At 41.5% G+C, this 20,649-nt stretch overlaps 1 protein-coding gene across 1 annotated transcript in view; it reads left to right on the forward strand.

Moving 5' to 3' along the window:
- The first annotated feature begins 255 nt into the window (after nucleotides 1-255).
- plagl2 (pleiomorphic adenoma gene-like 2) overlaps nucleotides 256-20,649 on the forward strand; it is a 34,973-nt gene continuing 14,579 nt past the window's right edge. The window contains 1 exon segment of the mRNA XM_054609568.1: nucleotides 256-390. The gene's annotated coding sequence lies outside the window, so the exon portion shown is untranslated.

Consider the following 20,649-nt stretch of genomic DNA (forward strand, 5'->3'; position numbering starts at 1 on the left):
GCACTGGTCTGAAAAAAAAACAGTAAGCTGTCCCTGCTTGTTAAAAAAAAAAAAAAAAAAAAAAAAAAAAAAAAAAAAAAGTTTGTGAAAGTGGCCTGACGTCACACTCCCACAATGCTTACCGCCCCATAAATCCGCTGCAGCCTGAGGGGAGCCAGGCACACTCTCAGGCCCCGAATATAAGAACAATATTGTGGGGGGGGGGGAGAAAAACAAAACAAAAATCGGGGAAATAAGAACGGAACGACGGATCGAAACGGGGGAGAAGAAGAGCGGCGGAGCGGCGGCGTGGGGCTCTCCTTCCCACGGTGGGTGTCTGGTCCGGTCCGAGATGGAAGGTTACCGGGGCTCCATGTGAAACTGACTAATGCGGTGCTGGAAACTTTTTCGGTGAGTAAAAACTGTTCCTCTCTCCCTTCTGTCTGTCTCTCAGCTAGAACCCATAATGTGTCTGCACGTTCTGCTGTTTGCATGTGTCGCCTTTGAACAACAACTACTTTTTTTTTTTTTTTTTTTTTTACCAACTTTTTTTTCTCTCTATACCAGCCTCGCGCTGACGTGCGTGCGACGCTCGACTTGTTGTGAACGCGTCGTTTTTTTTTGTTGCAAACTATCAGGGTGTCGCGTTTTTTTGGCGTTAGGATTGGCGTACTTTTCGCGGCAGCGTGGAGGGTTCTGGGTATTTAATTCTGTAATAACACGATCGTCTCCTCTGTCCATCGAGGCTTCTTCTTCTTTTTTTTTTTTTTTTTTTTTTTTTTTGGGGGGGGGGGGCGGTCGGTAAACATGTTGCAAATGCGGTTGTACGAAAAGTTGAAACGCTGTGCACTTTGTCCAGCCTGCCCCCCCCACCAGGTTGACCGTCTTATGAAAAAAAATATTATTAATTTGTTATTTTAATGATTTTGTTTTTGTTGTTTTTTTTTGTTCAAATGTTCTGAAACCTTTCATATGAAGGAGTTTGCATGTTTTTTTCGGGGCGATCTGGTGCGTTTTTAGCACATTTTTGAATATTTATCAGTGTGGTGGCACGCTGCTGCATCGTGTCATGTTTGTTTCTGATACCTGCGTGTGTCTTCTTGTGAGGGAGAGTGTGGAAGCGGGTAAATATCAATCAAGATCAACCCCCCCCTCCAAGTGTGTGTTTGTGTGTGTGTGTGTGTGGTGGGGGTCACAATGTGGGGGTTCCCTTCATGCACTTGTTATTGATAGCTGATTTGGCCTCTGCTTTTTGCTGTTTTGTGTGTGGAAATGGTCAAAAACTAGTGTTGAAGTTGAACAATTTTTTTTGTGTGTTCATGCCTTTCACCGTGTTGTTGTCGTTATTTGTTGTTGTCACTGCAGTGTCATTACATCAGCTTTAGGCCATGTTGGGGGGGGGGTTCTGTGATTTGTACAGTAGCTGCAGTACACATGTGTGGAGATGTCCAAAGTTTACATCGTCGATTATCTCATTGATTAATCGGTTAGTCTGTAAAAAATATCAAGAAAAGTGCGCCCCTTTTTTTTACCTACATCGTGTCATGTTTGTTTCTGATACCTGCATGTGTCTTCTGTGAGGGAGAGTGTGGAAGCGGGTAAATAACAACCAAGACCACCCACCCCCCCCAAAGTGTGTGTGTGTGGGGTCAGAATGTGGGGGTTCCCTTCATGCACTTGTTATTGATAGCTGACTTGGCTTCTGCTTTTTGCTGTTTTGTGTGTGGAACTGGTCAAAAACTAGTGTTGAAGTAATACAATTGTTCTTCTAAGCTTTAATCTTATTCTTCTTATATTTCTTCATATGTTTTTTGGCGTCTAACTAGTTCTGCATACTTTCAGCTACAGAAATCGTTCAACTATCAAATTATTCAGCTCTTTCAGGACATTCCTGCTATGACTTTTCTCTCTTCTATCTCTTATGCTTTTTTTTTTTAAAAAATATTAAGCAATAATCATATTTTTCATATAATGGTTCCCTATGGGAAAAATCCTCAAACTTCTTCAACTTTGAAAGCTTTCTGTTTCCCCCATTACCTTCAGCTAGAGACACCATTTAAACTCTCAAATGTTCACAAAACCTTGAACTATGATTCAGCTTTTTAATATCTTCACTTATGTTTTATGCTTTTTTCAGACCTTTTCTGAGTTTATAATGGGTGTTGCGTAGCTTAGAGCGCGTGATGTCATCGCCAGAGTGGAAGGAGCTCTGGAATCTTGTGAAAAAAACCAGAATTGCCAGAATTCCCACAATTTTCACTCTTCAGGCATCATTTTTTTGGTCAAATTGTAGATAAACTTGTCCTAGTCGCACCCACAACACTATGGAATCCAACAGACTTACACATTTGGTCACAGCAGCCTGAAAGTGAGAAAAAGTCCAGCTATCTACTCCATAGAGACCCATGTTAATTCAGACTCCAAAAAGATCTTGCACAGTGAACCGTACCCCATTTCTAAATTGCCACCATAGCCACATTTTTAACACCAAAGACACAATTTTTTACATATTCTTTTTCATCAAGTCGTTCTGCTTCTCATGGTCTGGTATTTAGTGAAAACTGAGCTAAGGTTTTAGGAGTATTAGTAGTAGTTTGAGAGGTGCGCCTCAGCTTTAACTCCATTTAAAGCCTATGTACCTGTGAGTCTCTTTGAAGTCATATTGCTATGGTAACAATTGATGCTGGCAGGTGATTGATGTGAGCTAATCAGTGCAGTTTGACTGTGATTTGTACGGTAGCTGCGTTACACATGTGTGGAGATGTCCAAAGTTTACGTCGTCGATTATCTCATTGATCGGTTAGTCTGTAAAAATATCAAGAAAAGTGAAAAGTTGAGGTCTTTAAACGACTGCTTTTGTCCGCTGGACAGACTCTAAACAACACCATCATTATTGATTTACTATCACACAGGAAACTTAAGTCGTCAAACCTGACCAAGCTATAAAACTAGGGATTGGTGTCTCCGCTTGAAATATGACAAACAATTAATTGCTTTAAAAAACAACAAAAAAATGGAATAATCATCTGTCGATCGACCGATCGATTAATCGCCCACTTCGGCTCCAACGTCCCCCTGGCTTGTCATGCCATTTACATCAACTAAAGATTAGGATTTTTAGGATTTAGTACAGAATTTAAAGGGAACCAACCTCTCTGCCTGGTTTCACTGGCGCTCTATTAACACAGTGATCATCTGTAATTATCCTCACAATTGTTTTGAAAAGAAAAGGGAAATAATCAGTGATTTGGCTGTAAATAATGCAGCAGTTGTCATATCGGTGCCACATTAATGAAATACATGAATATATATACACTAGTCCCTTGATAAGAGTCTGATGAGGTGACTCTAGCTGGGTGTTTTTTTTCCTCCGCTTCAAGAGACGAGCTGCACGTTCCATCAAGGCCTCTGGCTACATAATAAGGAAATGGAAGTGAGTCTGTCACGAGACAATGGCTTTGTTGCTGCCGGTCGCTGTGCAAGTTGAAACTTATGTGTGTTGTGATGTTTGCCACCGCTCTCGCTATAACAACCTCCGTTAGCGACGGAGCCGCTCCACGGGGGGGCCTTCAGCACCTGTTTATAGCTTGTTACATTGGAATTGATAGTTTCATAGAGGGGGAATTTAAAATAAACGAAACACCCGTGTGATTAACTATAGTGGTGAAGAATACTAGAATAAATGAAGCAATAAATAAATTAGTTATTTAGTTAATAAACATTTGTCCAAAAAGTTGTAAGTCAGCGGCGGATGAACTTCTATCGATTGTGGGCCTAAAATATAAGGAGTCATGGGCCAAACAATGATGAATAAATGCAGTTTTCTACCAGATACGCTGCAAGAAAATCCGAGTTTATACACAAGAAAAACACACAATTTATTTTCGATCAAAAATAACTCTAAAACACCATTAAACAGTAGTTAACTGGGGAGCCGACATATTACAAAAAAGTATATCTGTATTGGCTTCTCTTAAATTTAATCGAAAGTTATTCAGTTCTTTCACACTAATGTATTTGACATTTAGTATTTAAACTTTTTTAAATATGCTCAAACCATATTCTAGTAGATTTTTTTGAAATAAAATATCACCCTTGGTCCACCAGAGTTGTAGGCAGTCGCCAAACATTCTTGCAGAATTATTATTTTGTCTTAATCTGTCAGCGATTGTGCACAGAAAATCAAATCTGAAACATTTTCTTCAGAGCCATAGAACTTTGGCTCCGCTCCTCAGAAGTATTTTCTGCCGCCTCCGCCAGCTTCTTCCCATTAACTGCCGTGCATTGCCTCCCATTACCTCCATGCCCCCGTGGTCGGAGGCAGCCCGTTTCATGTTTTGCCTTTTGTGATGGAGCGAATGTGTTTGCCTGTGAGAGAGAGAGAGCGAGAGAGAGAGAGAGAGATGTTTTCGAGCTGGAGGGGAGGTCTGCCTTCTCTAAAGGTCCCCCACAATCCCTTGTGCCTCTGCGGGCAGTGGTGGATAGTGGCAGCAGAGGCGGCGGCGGCGGCGGCGGTGGTGCTGGCGGCGGCGGCAACAGCAGGCTGATTTCCATGAGAAAAGAGCATCAGTTGGGTTAATGGGAGGGACGGCCCCTCCAAGGGGACAAATGGTAGTTAATAACCAGGGAAGAATCGGAAAAGCTCTGATCCCTTCCTTTGTACTTCTCCACCTTCCTGAGGCAGCGACGGGGTGGGGGGGGGGGGGGGTGAGGGATGAAGGGACACTGGGTTCACCCCGGAATGGATGTTGTTCACTGAGGGACTGCAATGGGATTGCACTATTTATTATTTTCTCTTGAAGAAAAGGAACAAGGGGGGGGCCTGGGAACTTGTGGAACACAACGCGGGGCATCCCATAAGAAGTCTATGTGTGAATAATGTGAGGGGCTGCAGTTTGTGTATTTTTACTTTTACATTTTTGTGTACTCAACATGTGTTTACATGCCTGTTTGTGTGTCCAGTGTCGTGAGATGATTTATTTATCTGTGACGTGCGAGGTTTCACGCAGGAGCTGCCGGTCGCTTTTTTGGGGGGGGGGGGTCCGGAGAAAGCGTGTGGAAAGAATGGAAGAGCGATTCATAGCGCTGTTTACTTATTCTGTACTTATTTGAAGCCTTGTTTTTCCGGTTTAAGACTGTATTTTATTCAAGCAAAGTTCTTGGTCAGCTACTTGATTAGCGTTTGAGAAATTATTTTGTGAAATGGAATATGTTGGTTTTTTTGGGTGAAATAAATGCTTATACTTCTCAAGAGTAAAGGAAGGACAGTATTTTAAGTTTTGCTTTGGTACCGGTGCTGATGTGTACCCAAACCCTGCTCCCTTGTAGCTGGGTGTGTTGAAGGTCTCTGTGGTTTATCATCTCTGCAGCTAAGACTTTTACTATCAAGATTCTTGCAGCAGTTTCAAAGTTAGATGTTGTAAGGGCTAAAATTGGATATGATGATTTGTAACTTGAAGTCGTGCTAATTCCCAAACAATTTCTTTAGACACATTGCCAAAAAGTTTAAAAACAGAAGAACAATTTTGTCCTCTTACAAATAAAAAGTAAAATTTGTCTGCAAAGAAACGCACCCTTGCTCCATTCAGTCGGCTCAGGTTTTTGCTGTTACTCTGTTACGACCAGTAGCTTAGAGGTGTTAGCTAACGCTAGCAAGCTTTACTCTTTACTCATGCTAGCGTTATGTTTTAGCATTTAGCAATATCCCAATGTTGCCAGTGGATTTGCTGCCATAGCCCCATGTGGTCTGATATCACCACTATGATGGCCAATGTTAGCGAAGGTCAGCAAACTTTTAATGCACATAGCTCTGTGACCGACACTGTTACAGAGTCACTCAGCTCATTTTATAGTAATGTTTAGTGCGAATGTTCATTCAAGACCGAAACTGGAGTCAGATGAATTTTTGTTGTTGTTTGATTCTTCTCTACTTTGAATTTGAGTCAAAATAAAATATTTATGGAAAAAAAACACGAGTTAAGTCACCAAATAACACTTAACACAGAACAAACACAACACAAAAGTCACAGTGAAACAGGCGAAAATAAAATTTCCAATTGATATATTTTAGTAAACACGAACAACATATATCCTCACACCAAATATCAGCTCTAACAACCTAAATATATAACTAACACTAAGGATATCATTATAATAATCATAAAAAAATGCTTGATCTTAAGTACACAAATTAATTTTCAATTTTCAATTTCATTATTACACAGAAAACTCATGGTAGCAGCCTTCAGCTTCCATAAACCTTTCACACCTTTCCAGATGTTTTGTAATGTCGTAACATTTTTACTCGAAATATATCCTTCCACAACAAATTATGTTTAATAATCATTCTAAAATGATTGATATTCAAGTAATCCACACTATAATTTACTAAATGAACATCATGCTGTATTGAAGAAGACTTGAAACTAGAGATTGAGACCATAAACTCATGTTTACAATGTTTACTGAGGGAATAAATCAAGAGAGAAGTAGAGTCATTTTCTCATAGACTTCTATACAACCAGAGGAGTATGAGAATGAAGGTTTAAGACACTTGCGCATTGGCTTCACGTTTTTCCCGGAGGTTGCCGCTGTTGACTCAGATTCCATTAAACAAAAAAACACACCAGTCTGTTTTTGATTCCATCATTTACATGGCAGTTGATCACTGTAACGATTCATAAAACACACTTTCACATTCCATAAACAGGTTTTAAAATTTGGGATAAAGCAAAAAAAAAAAAAAAAAAAAAAAAAAAGTAAACGCACAAACCACCACTCTTTACATCAGTTCTAGTGAATGCAGCACAATATACATTTACTGCATTTAGCTGGCAGCCGTGACAGAGCAGGATTATGCATTGCTGTGTAATGGACTGATTGAAAACAGACGACTGTGCAGCGCAGCACACACACACACACACACACACACACGCACTCGCATGCACACAGATATTTACACGGCTAATTAAAGTTTAAAATAAAAAAAAGCAACCTTCACGTTTTCGTTTTTTATTATGCATCGGCTGAAAGTTAATAATACACGCAGGCAGCACGTGCTCTCGCTTCCCTCGCGCGCTCTGGCGGAGGCCTTTCGGACCGCCGTGCATTCTGACGGTCCTGCAGCATGCCTGGTCAGAAATAGTAGGAGGATGCTAGATGCTTGAACCGCATACTGCCACTTTTCCTCGCCGATCTTTTTCTAGGAAGAGCGGGGCAGCTGTGGCTTTTCAGAACCTAGATCCATCCATCAAGCAGCACCCACGGTTTACACCACACCACACACACACACAAACACACTCCTTCCTCTCCCTCTTTTCCCTCCCGGCTCCATTTCCTCCATGTACCTTCATTTCTTTCTGTCCCCTCTTTTCCTCTCTCTCTTTTTTTTCACCCCTCTTTTCTCTCTCACACTCAGTCCCCCCCCCCCCCCGTCCATCCATCCCTCCTCTCCCGGACTGAGTTTACAGCCCCCGGGCCACTTCCGCCAGGCTGTCTGCAGCAGATTTATTAATAGGCTTTTCTCTCTCTGCAGTAAACACAGCGTTGGTTAAGGGGTCGTCTCTCAGACACTGATAGACTTGTACTTAACCTTAGGCACTGACTGACTTGGGAATAGAGGGAAGTCTGTTTTCAAAGATGATCCACTGCAGATGAAGTCACCGAGGGACCGCGGGGATATAAACACCAGTAGGAAACACAAGTGGCTTACAGTAACGCGTTTGATGATATTTTAGATTTTTCCAGGCTGAGTTTGGTGAGATGTCATATCACTTGCACCTTTTACGGCGCAACACATTTTTTTTACTCCTAACTCGCCAAATACGGCAGACGAGTCCAACTAAGACGCTCCATTTTGCAGCGCTGCCTCTAGTGGACGTAGTAATTGTGACGGGAGGAAGGCAGGTGACTTTCGCAAAGTTGTTCCTCATTTTAACGTTAAGCTCTTGATTCACATGAGGAAAGAGCCGCGCTCTCCTGTACTGAAAGATCATTGTTTGTTGGACCTGCCACCTCCCCTCCCTCCCTGTGTGTGGTTCAGCGGTCTTTTTACTTATATAACATACCAAATCATCTTGTGGGATATCTGCTATTATATCTAACTATTTTCTTGTAGACATACCTACAAACACTGGATGAAACCAGCCCTAACAAACCAAGGACTTTCAACCAGTGACTCATGTTCTCACTCTCTGCCTTGTCTACATTGTTGTTTCTTTTATTGTTGCTGTCTTTATCATTTAAAGGGCCTTTGAGTACCTTTTTAAAGCGCTATAAAAATAAAATGTATTATTATTTTAACTTTTGACTTAAGTTACGTAAGAAACTTACTTATTTAACCCAAACTATGATCTTTTCCTAGACCTAACCAAGTAGTTTTGTTGCCTAAACCTAACCAATAAAGGGACGTAATACTTATCGTAACGCAGCGTAACTTAACTTAACGTAGCGTAGCGAAACGTAGCTGGAGAAACATGTAACGTAACCTAACTTGGCGTAATGTAGCATAATGCAATCCAACTTTCTTAACTTACTTTTTACTTTCTTAACTTCCTATTGAAGTATATCTGACTACCCTGCACATTGATAGAATTATGCTAAAGGACCACCCAGTGCAAGGGCCACTGACCACGCATCCGTATGTGACGAGTTAGGAGTGATAACGTGTTATTAATTATACCGGGATATGAGTGGGTTCCTGACATAAGTGCCTTCCTCCTGTCCACATAAATCATTCAGGACAATGGAAATCCTTCAAATTTATTGACACCCAAGTTAGGACATTTTTGAAAAGGAACGTCTGCGTGAGCTGTTTGTTTAATCTTTCCTTTTCTCTTTTTATTGGTTTGGGACGGTGCACATTAATAAAACATTTCTGTAAATGTGTTTCAAAGTCACCCTAAAAACAGGATATAAGATCATAATTACAAAGTTATGCATTATTTACCCTTGACAAAGGTTACAGAAACAATAAAAGAAGAGAGAATATTAATATAAGCCCTGTACTAATAGTAATTTGCCTGAGCTTACTTAAATAAGAAGTAGTGGAGCGGTGCTGGAGCAACGGGTCAGGTATCTGCAGAACCACCAAGAGAAACACGGCCCACTGCTCTACCGGCCCGCCATCATGCTGGATTCAATGCTCTGTTAAAAGACGGGACAAACCTAGATCAATGGCTGTAAAATGATAAAAAAGCAGCAAATCCTCACAATGGTAAATCTGGAAACCAAAACATTTGTGGTTTTTTTTGTTTGATGAATGAATTCAAATCACTTAACAGACCGGTTCTTTCAGCTCTAGTGTGTTTGTATGTGTTTTTTAAATATTTACATTATTTATTGAATATTTATCATTTATTCAACACACTTTCTTTTTTTACCTTCATAGCCTTTTTATTGTTTTTGCTTTTATATATATTTTTCTAAATTGATTGTCATTTGTTGATCTTCGGGAAAGCTGCTGCATAAAAAAACGCTCAGCCATAAACTAAAGGTTTCCTTATGTGAAGAAAAAACAGGATTCCTTTTAAAAAAGAGCATTTGAAGCATGCTCTTCTTACTTTCAAGATTGTTTTCGTTATTGATGAATCTGCTGATTATTCTCCTGATTAATTGATCAATGGTTTTGTTTATGAAATGTCAGAAAAAATATTGAAGAAAAAAAATACTCTTAACCAAGTTTCCCAAGGCCTTGGTTGAAATATCCAAATAGCTTGTTTTGGCTAAGCAGCAGTCCAAGTATATTCAGCCTAATATTAATATCAAGAACTAAGAAAGTCATGCAAGAACCTACAGTGATTTGTGTCATTTTTAATAGATGCTTATTACTTAGTTTATAACTTAGTTTTTCTGACAATGGCCGAAACCATTAAAAATGTTAAGCTCAAACTGAGGCCGGCGAGGAACATTTTTGGCAACACCAAATATTGATAGTAACTGCGATTTTTAATTACGCGTGGCTAAAACAAACACATCACAGAAAAACAGCAAATAATCTGCTGAAAAAATAAACAAATGAATTACTGAATTCAGTCATCAAATATCAGATGTGGTAGTTTCCAACTTCTCAAATATGAGGATTTGCTTTTCCTTCCCTACAGAAATCCCTTATTGAATACTTTACAAATGTTTTACTTTTGAAAAAACTATTACTAATTAGACTATACATTTGAAATCAAAATGTGTCTTTTTAAATATTGAAAAATTCATTTAAAAATGTATATAAAAAAAAACACCAGTAGATGAATATGTATTAAAAATGACCTTTAATTGATTTAAGTAAAAATGGCTGCCATACAGGATTGAAGATTCATTTTTAAATAAATGAATCTTACATTAGCAGGTGATCATTTGGGACTTTTTAGCAGGTGATCATTTGGGACTTTTCGAGCTGTGTTCCCAAACACAACTGTACTCTAAAGTTGCTCATACTCAACAGTGGATGCGGTTTAATCAAATGGAGCATAACACCACCTGTTGCTTTAATTCAAATCTTTTCATTCCCTTCCGTCAATACAAAAGTCCAACCATATTATGTTCAAATTTAGTTGTTTTTTTTGGGCCGTCGAGAAGCAGTCTTATAGTTTGTGTTTGGAATAGATTTCGGCAAAACTTGGCAGACCTGATCAGAAATATTTTTTTTATTCTTGATCATCAGTATTCACATGGTACGCTGCCAGCGGAGCCAAAGCGGTGTGTTGTAACCGTAACCGAGGAATGCACCAGTACCGGACGGTCCAGTACGCACATGTGGAGAGAGAGGACCGATGCATGCCAAAGTGTTGTTGAGATTTAACACGTGACTCAGCACACAGTTATGATGTGTGTGTGTGTAAACAGTAATATCCGGACACAGACCCGGTCCGTCTAGTCCAATGTAGAGACGGTGTTTAGTGAGTCAGCGGATGGGACGAAACCTGATCCGTGCGGGGAGAGCGAGAGCGAGTGTGACTCCTGACTCACACACTCCCAAATGGTTACAGTCGCAACGACCGCCGCTCCTGATTCATACTGTGGGAGCCGGCGAGAAAGGGGGGGGGGCAGGAGAAAGCAGAATGCCAACCACAGCGTCTGATGACACATCCCCTCTTTCCTTCCTCAGAAAGTGATTTTTAATAACGGCTTCTGCCACCCCGCCCTGCTCAGCAATCCCCAAACTCGCTAAATAATGCCCCGGCAAAACCACCGGGATCCCTTGAACTCAAACGTTCACAGACCGAGGCGGCGCATCTGTAAAAGATGGGGAGTGAAATTTGGAGTTGCTGCCGAGCTGAAATAAGCGGAGTTGATGAATGTTTTTAATCTCTCGTTTAAAAGGCTGCCACCTAAGAGTCTGTCTTTATCGGAAATGATAAGATACGATAGAACTTTATTTATCCCCAGTGAAATTCTTGAGCGAGAGTTTTGATCAAAGATTACAACAGAAGAAGAATAATAATAAGAAAAAAAAATGTAAGTATTGATGGCGTTAACGGTACTTTAGAAGTTCTGGAGTGAGATGTCCTCGTCTCAAACCTCCTCTCTCTGTCTCTTTGTCTTTGTCTTTACTCTGACACTGACACCAACACACACACACACACACACACACACACACACACACACACACACACACACACACACACACACACACACACACACGCAGGCTCAGTACAGCGTGAGACACACGTCATGGCAGAGAGAACACACAGATCCAAAGTGAGGCTACATGTTCCTCCAGTAGATGCTGGGAACTCTCGTTGTCTCAAACTCACTTCAACCCTCACAAGTTAAGGGAGGAAACAGCAGCAGCTTATCACAACATCTGGACAACAAGCAGAACACCAATCTGCAGAAAAGATCAGTGTTCTACTGTTTGGAGATCAGCCGTCCATCCTCGTCCACTGCGGGTGACGATAACAATGCCATACGGAGTTTGATCAGAAGAACAGGATAATCAATGAAAGATAATAACTCAAACGCTAATTGTTTAGCGGTGAATGCATTTTAAGGATTTTGGAACTTCTTGTATTGCTGCTCAAGGAAGACTATTTCTACACATACGAGAGTAATAAAGCAATATCGATTATTTTCTTTATAATACAATCAAAAAGAACCGATAAGAGTTTTGATAAGAGTTCTAGTATTGATACAATCCTATCGATACCTGTCCCTATAACTGTGTGCAAAAGAAGTAATACAGACACCAGTGCAGAATAGAAAACCTCGAAGAGTAAGATAACTATTAGGGTATATTTATTGTATATTTATTAAATATAATAAATAGAAATATTATGTCATTGTATGAGAGATAATAAATAGATACAATAAATGTCGTATTCGCTTTCTAGTCGGATTCCAGGAAAGGTTTTTGCTTGCTTTACTTTAACAACGACCTAAAAACTACCAGGATGCTCAAACTCTTCCTCCCTCCTTCGTCTCCTCCAACTTCTTTATCAACCTGCTCCCTCCTCTCCTCTCCTCTCCTCTCTCTCCCCCTCCCCAGTGCTGAGTTTTGATCCATCTCTTCTCCCCTTCTCACTGTACACCCCCCCCCCCCCCCGTCTCCCCTCTTTCCTCAAGCGTACTTCTCCTTTCTCATTATTTCCTTCGAGTACGCTCCTCTGTGCCTTTCTCCTCTCCGAGCTTTGAATCATCCCTCCCCTTTCTCCTCGCGCTCTCTTTTTCTCTCCCTTCTTCTTCTTCCCCTCCTCTCCGCGACCACTTACCAAATTAAACCCCTCGCCCCCCCCCCTCGCCCAACTCCGAAGGCATTCCATCAGCTTCATAAACACACACTTTGCACCAAACACGTAACTCGGCACTCGGAGGGGACTTCCTCGCATCTCTCTCTCTCTCTCTCTCTCTCTCTCTCTAGTCCATTCTCTATCCCCCCCCCTCTTTTCTGCTCAAAGTCTCTCTCGGGGTGGGGTGGGGGGGGGGGTGGGATGACAACAAGTTGGAAAAATGAAAGTGGGCTGACAACTGCGAGGTCCCCTCTCTGCGTCCCCTCCAGGGCCAGTGTGAAGTTTTCAGTTTGATTGAAGGCCCCCTTTCTGTGGTGTGCGGTGTGAAAGCTGTCCTAATTGAATGATAAAGTGCCCCGAGATGGAGTCCAGTGAATGGCCAACAATGGCCAGCCTGTGTGTGGTAGAGGGATTTTTGGTTCACATCCAGCCTCTGCCTCTCAACTCCGAGAGGGGGGCCTATTATAACGCTCTCTGCTGGACTCGGTCACGTGACGCCGCCTCGCTCCCTGCTACTCACCGAACCCCCCTCCCTCCCTCCCTCCCTCCAGCACCGGCCCGGGCCAATCCGGTCGCATTGTCGGCCTTCCTCTTCGCTCTGCCGCTTTTTGGTAGGATGCTCTCATTTTGAGAGCAAGTGACTTTCGGTAGCAGCAGCTATCTGTGTGTGTGTGTGTGTGTGTGTGTGTGTGTGTGTGTGTGTGTGTGTGTGTGTGTGTGTGTGTGTGTGTGTGTGTGTGTGTGTGTGTGTGTGTGTATTAGGTCAAAGTGGGCACCGTCCACCGCTCCCGGGACACCAAGGTGACATGGGGTCAGGGAATTTAAGTTTTGTGAAGTTTTTAAAAATATGAATTTGAAACCACCAGATTTATAAACAAGTTTCTGGTTAAACTTTTTCACCTGTGACCCATTAACCCATTACTGACCCATCTTCTTGAGTATGAGTTCTGAGCAGTTCATCCAAAGAGAAACCTATTTGGACTTTATTTGGATTTTCTTTTGTGGTCTGAAAAGAAGGTCAAGGCTCTGATAACAAAAATGAGAGACATTTCAGAATATGTAACACAAGGGTCCCTTTTATCGCTTTTCAACACTAAAATAGTCCTTAAGCAGTGGTTCTCGACAGGTGAGGCGCGGGATGGTTTCCGGGGTTCATCAGGAAATATTGATATATTTTAGTTTGCGGGACGTTTTGTTTTTGTTTTGTTATATAATTTGCATCAGAATAAATGTTATTCAGTGTGTTTTTGGGAGTCAGAGTGAGCTCGCACATGTTGATGGTAGATTTCAGGCCGTTCAGGTAGAGAGAAAAAGCGCCTAGACCACAAAGCAAAACACCATCCCCGTTATTCTATTCCAGCAGCCAGTAACAGTAATGAAAAATACCAGTGGTATATTAACTTCTATTTATTCATTTAATCCAGACCCGGTATCAAATCTTAAGTAGAAACTCAAAAGAAGGCAGCAGGGCTCATTTACATCTGTACTCCACTGAAAAAAAAAATAAAATAACCCTGCCAGGCTTTGTAAATACCCCGCATAATAACAGAAATATACTGTATATATTTTTTCGTTGTATTGTATGTGAACTTTATATAAGATGATTCAAATGGGCTCAATGTTTGAGTGTGACATTTGCCTTTTTGTTCACCTGGCCTGATGCTGCATATTTAGAAATGAATCCACGCAGTTTAATGTAAAAGTATATATATATAGATATATATATATATATATATAAAAATATATATATATATGTATATATATACACACTGGTTTGAACACCTGCTGCTTGGTGGTTGTTGTGATACTGTGATCTCCCTTCATTCTCAGCTGATGATGTCCGACAAGAAGCCACTCAAAACGTTTTGAACAGATTTATCGACTGTTAATCTGATATTTGGGTTTTCGTGGTTCTGCTGTACGTGGAGCGGCGAAGCTGTTGGGTTTTTGGTCTTGTCGGGGAGTGGCACCTGGGGGGGGGGCAAGGACATGCGTGCTATGGTGGGTAACGCCGGGCAATCTGTTAACTATTTTACCCTCGGACTGAAACCTAAACCTTTTTCTCAGAGAGAGACGGAGCTTCTAACAGAGCTCCTTACATCCCCCCCTCGCCCACACACACACACACACACACACACACACACACACACACACACACACACACACACACACACACACACACACACACACACACACACACACACACACACACACACACATTTATTTAAAGTGTGGAGAGGTAGTGAGGTGGAAGACCACCCTCTGGCATCGCAGTCATTCAAATGAGTGTGTGTTTTTATCTCTGGGGGCTGGAAGAAAGGAGGAGGAAAGTGCTGTGTTAAAACGCGTTAATGAATAACTCCTGAGCCCAGCGCGCTCTCTGCACAGACTCCCGGTCAATTCTTCCTCACTCCCTCCCAACAAAACCCCCCCATTTCTCGCTTTCTTTTTTTTTTTCTTCCTTCCTTTCTGTCTTCCTTTCTTTCCTTCTTCAGTAGCTGTGTTACACCTTGTACATCCATACTGCCTATAAATTGGGAGAAAACAAATATACGCCCCTCTTGGCAGTTTCCTGAAAATTCACTTGGATTTGACACTCCAGTTTCCAGAACGTGGGATTGGTTTTATCAAAAGGTTCGCCCTGATGTGTCTGATCCATAGACTGTATGTAAGAAGTAGACGTAGTCATCGTGACAGCACTCATCGGTTTGTTGACTACCGGTATGACGCCTTGAGTTTGGTGATTTTTGCCCTTGCCATCTTGAATTACAGTCGTCGCCATGTGGTTTTTGCCCAACTAATGAACAGAAGTTACCATATTTGGAATATGGAGGAGTGACGTAGAGACGCCGTATACGCGTCTGGTAGCCGCAGCGACCTGTCAATCACAAAGCAATCCTAAAGCATACCCTACTTTATGACCATAATTTACTAAATGAACATCATGCTGTATTGAAGAAGACTTGGAACTATAAACTCATGTTTACAATGTTTGAGGAGCACCGCACGCTGATTGACATCTAGTTCCCTTATGTTGGAGGGAATGCAGGCAGCTCTACGGCTGACATCTTTAATACTAAGCCACTTACACCTACTAGAATGATAAATATCCCTACAGAGAAGAGGAAACATATGTAGTTTTGATTTGGGATAACACTATACCAAGCAGCTGAGTTTAAACTGTAAAGTTTATTCAATAACCTAGTGTCCTCTAATTATAATGTATAAACTATATAAATGACTTTACCTTTACACGCCAGGGGCGTGACGGATAAACAACACGAAATACGAAATACTCCCCTGCAAATATTCTATGTGTAGGGCTTTTATTGTGAAAGGTGAAAACAGAAGTAGATCTGGTCTACGCTGCCTCTGTAAAGGTCGAAAGGAGTAATAAAGTTTACAGTCTTGGTTCGGACCACGGAGACTTCTTCATAAATATAGGAGCGAGTCAACCCACTTCTTGGTTGGTTGATGCCTTTATTTGATGTGCTTAGAAAAATCCTCTTTGTTCTGAAAATGTTCCGATAGACATCCGATATTCTTTATCTTTCTTAAGGTCAGAAAAGTCTGCATAATAACAAATGTATTTTAAACCTGCTATATCTTCTTCTTCTTCTTTTCCATAGAGCTCCATTGTTGTCCAAACAAACACATCAGGGAGCCACTCTGTTGCACTGGTTGAAATGTTCCTTCATCACTATGAACACACACACACACACTGTAGTTTATTTTGACTCCCATACACACCGTCCTGCCACCACAAATACGCACAAGAGCACCAAACATGGATTCATCCACTGCCGAAAATAGTCCCATAAGAACACACTGTTTCCTCCCGTGTGAGTGAGGTTTCACAAAAACTACAGTGACACGCTAAAGCAAGGTAACACGAGGCCAGGGCTGCTCTGGCATTACAGACCGAGCTGGTAGCTCTCTGACACTTTCTGAATGAAGGAAATGAACAATTACTTTGACAAAGTGGATTTTTAAGGAGCTTTGTTAAATTTGGGAGGGGATCTATTATCAAAAATATAAGTTAATATTCATCAATATGTTTTCACCAGGGCTGCACGCTGTCTGTGTGGAGTTTTGCATGTCTGCGTGGGTTCTCTCCGGGTTCTCCGGCTTCCTCCCACAGTCCGAAAACATGCATCTTAGGTTAAATGATGACTCTAAATTGCCCGTAGGTGTGACTGTGAGTGCAATAAGCAGCTAAAGATAACGGATGGATTTTTTTCATTAGCGTATAATCACCTGAAACTAAGAATTGCTGTGTTTTTGTTACCTCTCTGATTTAACGTAACCTTGAGCGAGAGAGAACTGGCCCTCCTACAAGGTGTTGGGTGGAGAAGCCGAGTCATTGCTAGTTATTCACGAGTTACCTTCTAATACATTACAATACATAACTATTAACAGTGCTCTTTGCTGTATATGCCCTGAAAAAAAAGAAATTTTGTCTCATTTAACATCAACTAAATAAACTATAAATAACTATTCAATTAGGCCTCAATGAATAATTTCTTACTTTCTATGCGATGGTGATTGCTGGGTTATATGTTTGTTGATCCGGTCTAAAGTCAAGTCTCTTTCTGATCATGTGACGATGCCATGTGATGATGCGCGTCTTCATAACTACCGTTGCCTAGGACCTGTTATTAAAGTCTGTACCGGGGCCTGTCGTCACCACCGTACGCCACTGGCAGTTTTATTCGATGTGAAAACATGTGAAAACCTCGGTATCGCAGTCTTTCATGTTCATTTAATTGCGGGAAGCCAACATTTTGATTTAGTTTGACGTTCATGTAATTGTGCAGTATAAAGCGTTGGATTGCTTCATCCTGAAAAAAAATGTGAAATGAGTGGATTGAATGTTAATTGGCAACTACTCGTTTTGGCAAATATGCCGGTGGTTGCGGCATTACTTTTGTCATTTACTATATGATAAGATACTGAATATCTGATTCAATTCACTATTTTCTGACATTTTGTAGAGGAGATGATTATGAAAAGAAGGTAATCGACGCTGTAAATACTCATTAGTTGCAGCACTAATAGATTTCCGCACTGCGCTCTAGCTGTAGGCCACCGCTCTGCAGCTTCCCCCTTCTCTTGTGTCCCGTCTCTCATCTGTTACCTAATAGGTGCTGCTCCGCTCCCACACAAAGGCTCATCTGTGAGCTCTGACACTGGAGAGGAGACTCGCCGTGGTGGGAGCTGTGCTTGTTTCTAATGCCATCGGGTCAGGCCCGTGAAAAGTTGCCGTTCAGTCGTATCTCTGATGGGCGAGCAAGCCACCGTTCTGAACCGAACCCCCCCCCCCCCCCCCGAGTACGTCGGCAGCCGCTGTTTTGGAACATCTGTGTAATCTGCCCTTCTCCGTCCTCTTTTTCCTCTCTCACTCTGTTCCCGTCAGCTGGCTGCTTTATCTTCTCTTTTCATCTCGTTCTTGTTATGTTGTTATGCCCTCCGCCTCCCCCCCCCCCACCCACAACCCAACCTCTCTTCCCCTCCTGCTCGCTTGTCACACGGCTGTCATCCGCCTGCAGCCTCCGCGATTCTCAGAACGTGATCGAGTTTCAAAAAAAAATTCAAGGAATGTTAGCTGCCCGCTGCCCGTTTTTCAAGGCCCTGTTTATGCAAGAATGTTATTTTTACAAGTCTCTACCTTTAACACCCCCTTCCTGCAAACCCTCCCCCCACCACACACACACACACACACAGACACACACACTATACTTTCCTCTTTTCCCCTTCCAATACTCTGAGCATTGTTTAAAAATGCACACGGAGAACGGATAGAGAAGGAGGGGGGCACACAAGAAACGAAACAGAGGGAAAATTAGCGGTAAGGAGAGAGGAAAAAGTGGGAAAAAGGCTGTGGGATCCATTGGAACATGTAGATTTCTGTAAACAAAAGCCGGTGGAACAATGCCTGTTGTTTTAAGCTGAGCTGACGTTGCCAAACTTAGAGATTGTTTGTTGCTGACCCCATCTGAATCAGAGAGAGCCAGTGGCTGCCGGGAAACAAAAGTGTCAGAGTCCCGGCGGCTGGGTGGACCGGCTGCATGTGTTCCATCAGAGCCGCTACACGTTCACTGTGTGTGTGTGTGTGTGTGTGTATGTCAGTCTTTCATAGATTTATTGTTGTGAAATGCTAAGCTAGTAGCTTACAGTGCTTGTAATACTAATAAATAAGACGAATGCAGGACGCTCACCTCTTTCTGTTACTGTGATGGTATTTTATTGTGAAACTAGTTCTCGCTTCCAAAGCGTCAAATGCAGACTCTTGATCGGCGGCCCCTCGGCGTGTGATACCGACGCGCCAAGCCATCATTTAGCGTCTGCATTAGACGTGCCAGCCAACAATATTGTAAACCCACAAGCGTCATTATTAGACAGTCAGGGCTACTGACGTAGTGTAATGAGTGAGAACGTCCATGGAGGGAGGAGGCGGGTTGGATGGTTGGTCTAAACACAGGACTTTAACCCAGGAAACTGCTGTTTGTGTCCCCTGTGACATCAAGTCCACATTTTCTTATTTTAGTTATTTTACCAAACTTGCGTACTCAACTGACACTGCGTGCTTACGCTATGTAACACGCGTATTTATTTTATGTAACAAACCTACTTATTGTGAAAGAGGTCTTTTTTCCGAAAGCCTAACGGAGTAGTTTTGTTGCCTACGCCTAAACAAGTTAACCTAAAAACTAAGGAAAAACTACGTTGAACTTATTTTGAAAAGACACGGCATGCATGTAATGAGCCAGAAGCTTATTTTAAAATAAAGGTCTTCATACATGATGAAAAACTGCCAGTTGAGTGAGTTAATTTCACTTGTTTGACCTGCGTTATTCATTTGGAAAATGGGAGGTCATTCCACTATGGTATGAAGGGCCTTTTTTTGCCTGGGGGGGGATCTGTTCAATTTAAAGACGACATGTTGGCTGTATCAGTTTAATGAGGACACAATATAGTTGTATCACCTAGTTCAGTTGATATACTTACATGTGCACATCAATAATATATTTTTATGATTACATATCTAGGCAGACACAGATCCCTTTGTTGGTTGATTATAGCAGCTCGTCTAAAAGGTTCCAGACTATTTTGCCCCCGACCAAAAAATGATTTCAACTGCTCTGAAGTCAGCAAACCATCAAAGATTCTAAAGGTTATTTACTTAGTAATTTATGTTTTTTGTTTTTCATAAAACACTGAATTTAAATGATAAGAAAATGAAAAATAATCATTCCTAGTTTTAAAAATGTGTTATAAGTTGCTAGTAAAAACAGGTCATAATTCATCTCTAATATCTATTTATGTTGTTGTGAAATCATCTCCTTCAAACAACTGGATTTATTTAAATTTCTCACCAACACTACATTTTACGAGATTACATGTGAACACAGCATGATAACGTTATAATTTACCTTAACCCAATACTCAATTTTAATGAACAGAGCCTGAACGCATCATAATGTAACCAAATGGAACCTTTTGTTAGTTAGCCGTTAGCAGTACTGCTAACGTTACTAGCTCTCCTCCTGTCAATTCAAACAAGTTGTGGTTGTTCACAATGTATCATCATCAGAGATCAGCGACTAGAAAATGGACTCATAAATGATGTCCTGATCTCATATTTTACTGAAAATTTGCGGATAACAATCATCAGTAAAACTTTATTTCACACTGTGATGGTTAACGTTAAACTGTGTAATTTAATCCATGGATCACATGCGTGCCGAAATAGTGAGGGGGATCCGTATGGATCAAGGATTGACAGTGGGCCGCTTCTCCACTATTCAATACAGTATGGTTTCCTATGTAAGCGAGGAGGCCCATAGCTGTAAGAAAGTGTGCATGTTTGTTGTGTCCGCAAGGGCTCAGCTCTTTAAACATGTCGGGGAGAGAAAAAAAGAGAGAGAAAGAGAGGGAGTGGGGGGGT

Source organism: Anoplopoma fimbria, chromosome 12 (assembly GCF_027596085.1).
Source record: "Anoplopoma fimbria isolate UVic2021 breed Golden Eagle Sablefish chromosome 12, Afim_UVic_2022, whole genome shotgun sequence".
Taxonomy (NCBI): Eukaryota; Metazoa; Chordata; class Actinopteri; order Perciformes; family Anoplopomatidae; genus Anoplopoma; species Anoplopoma fimbria.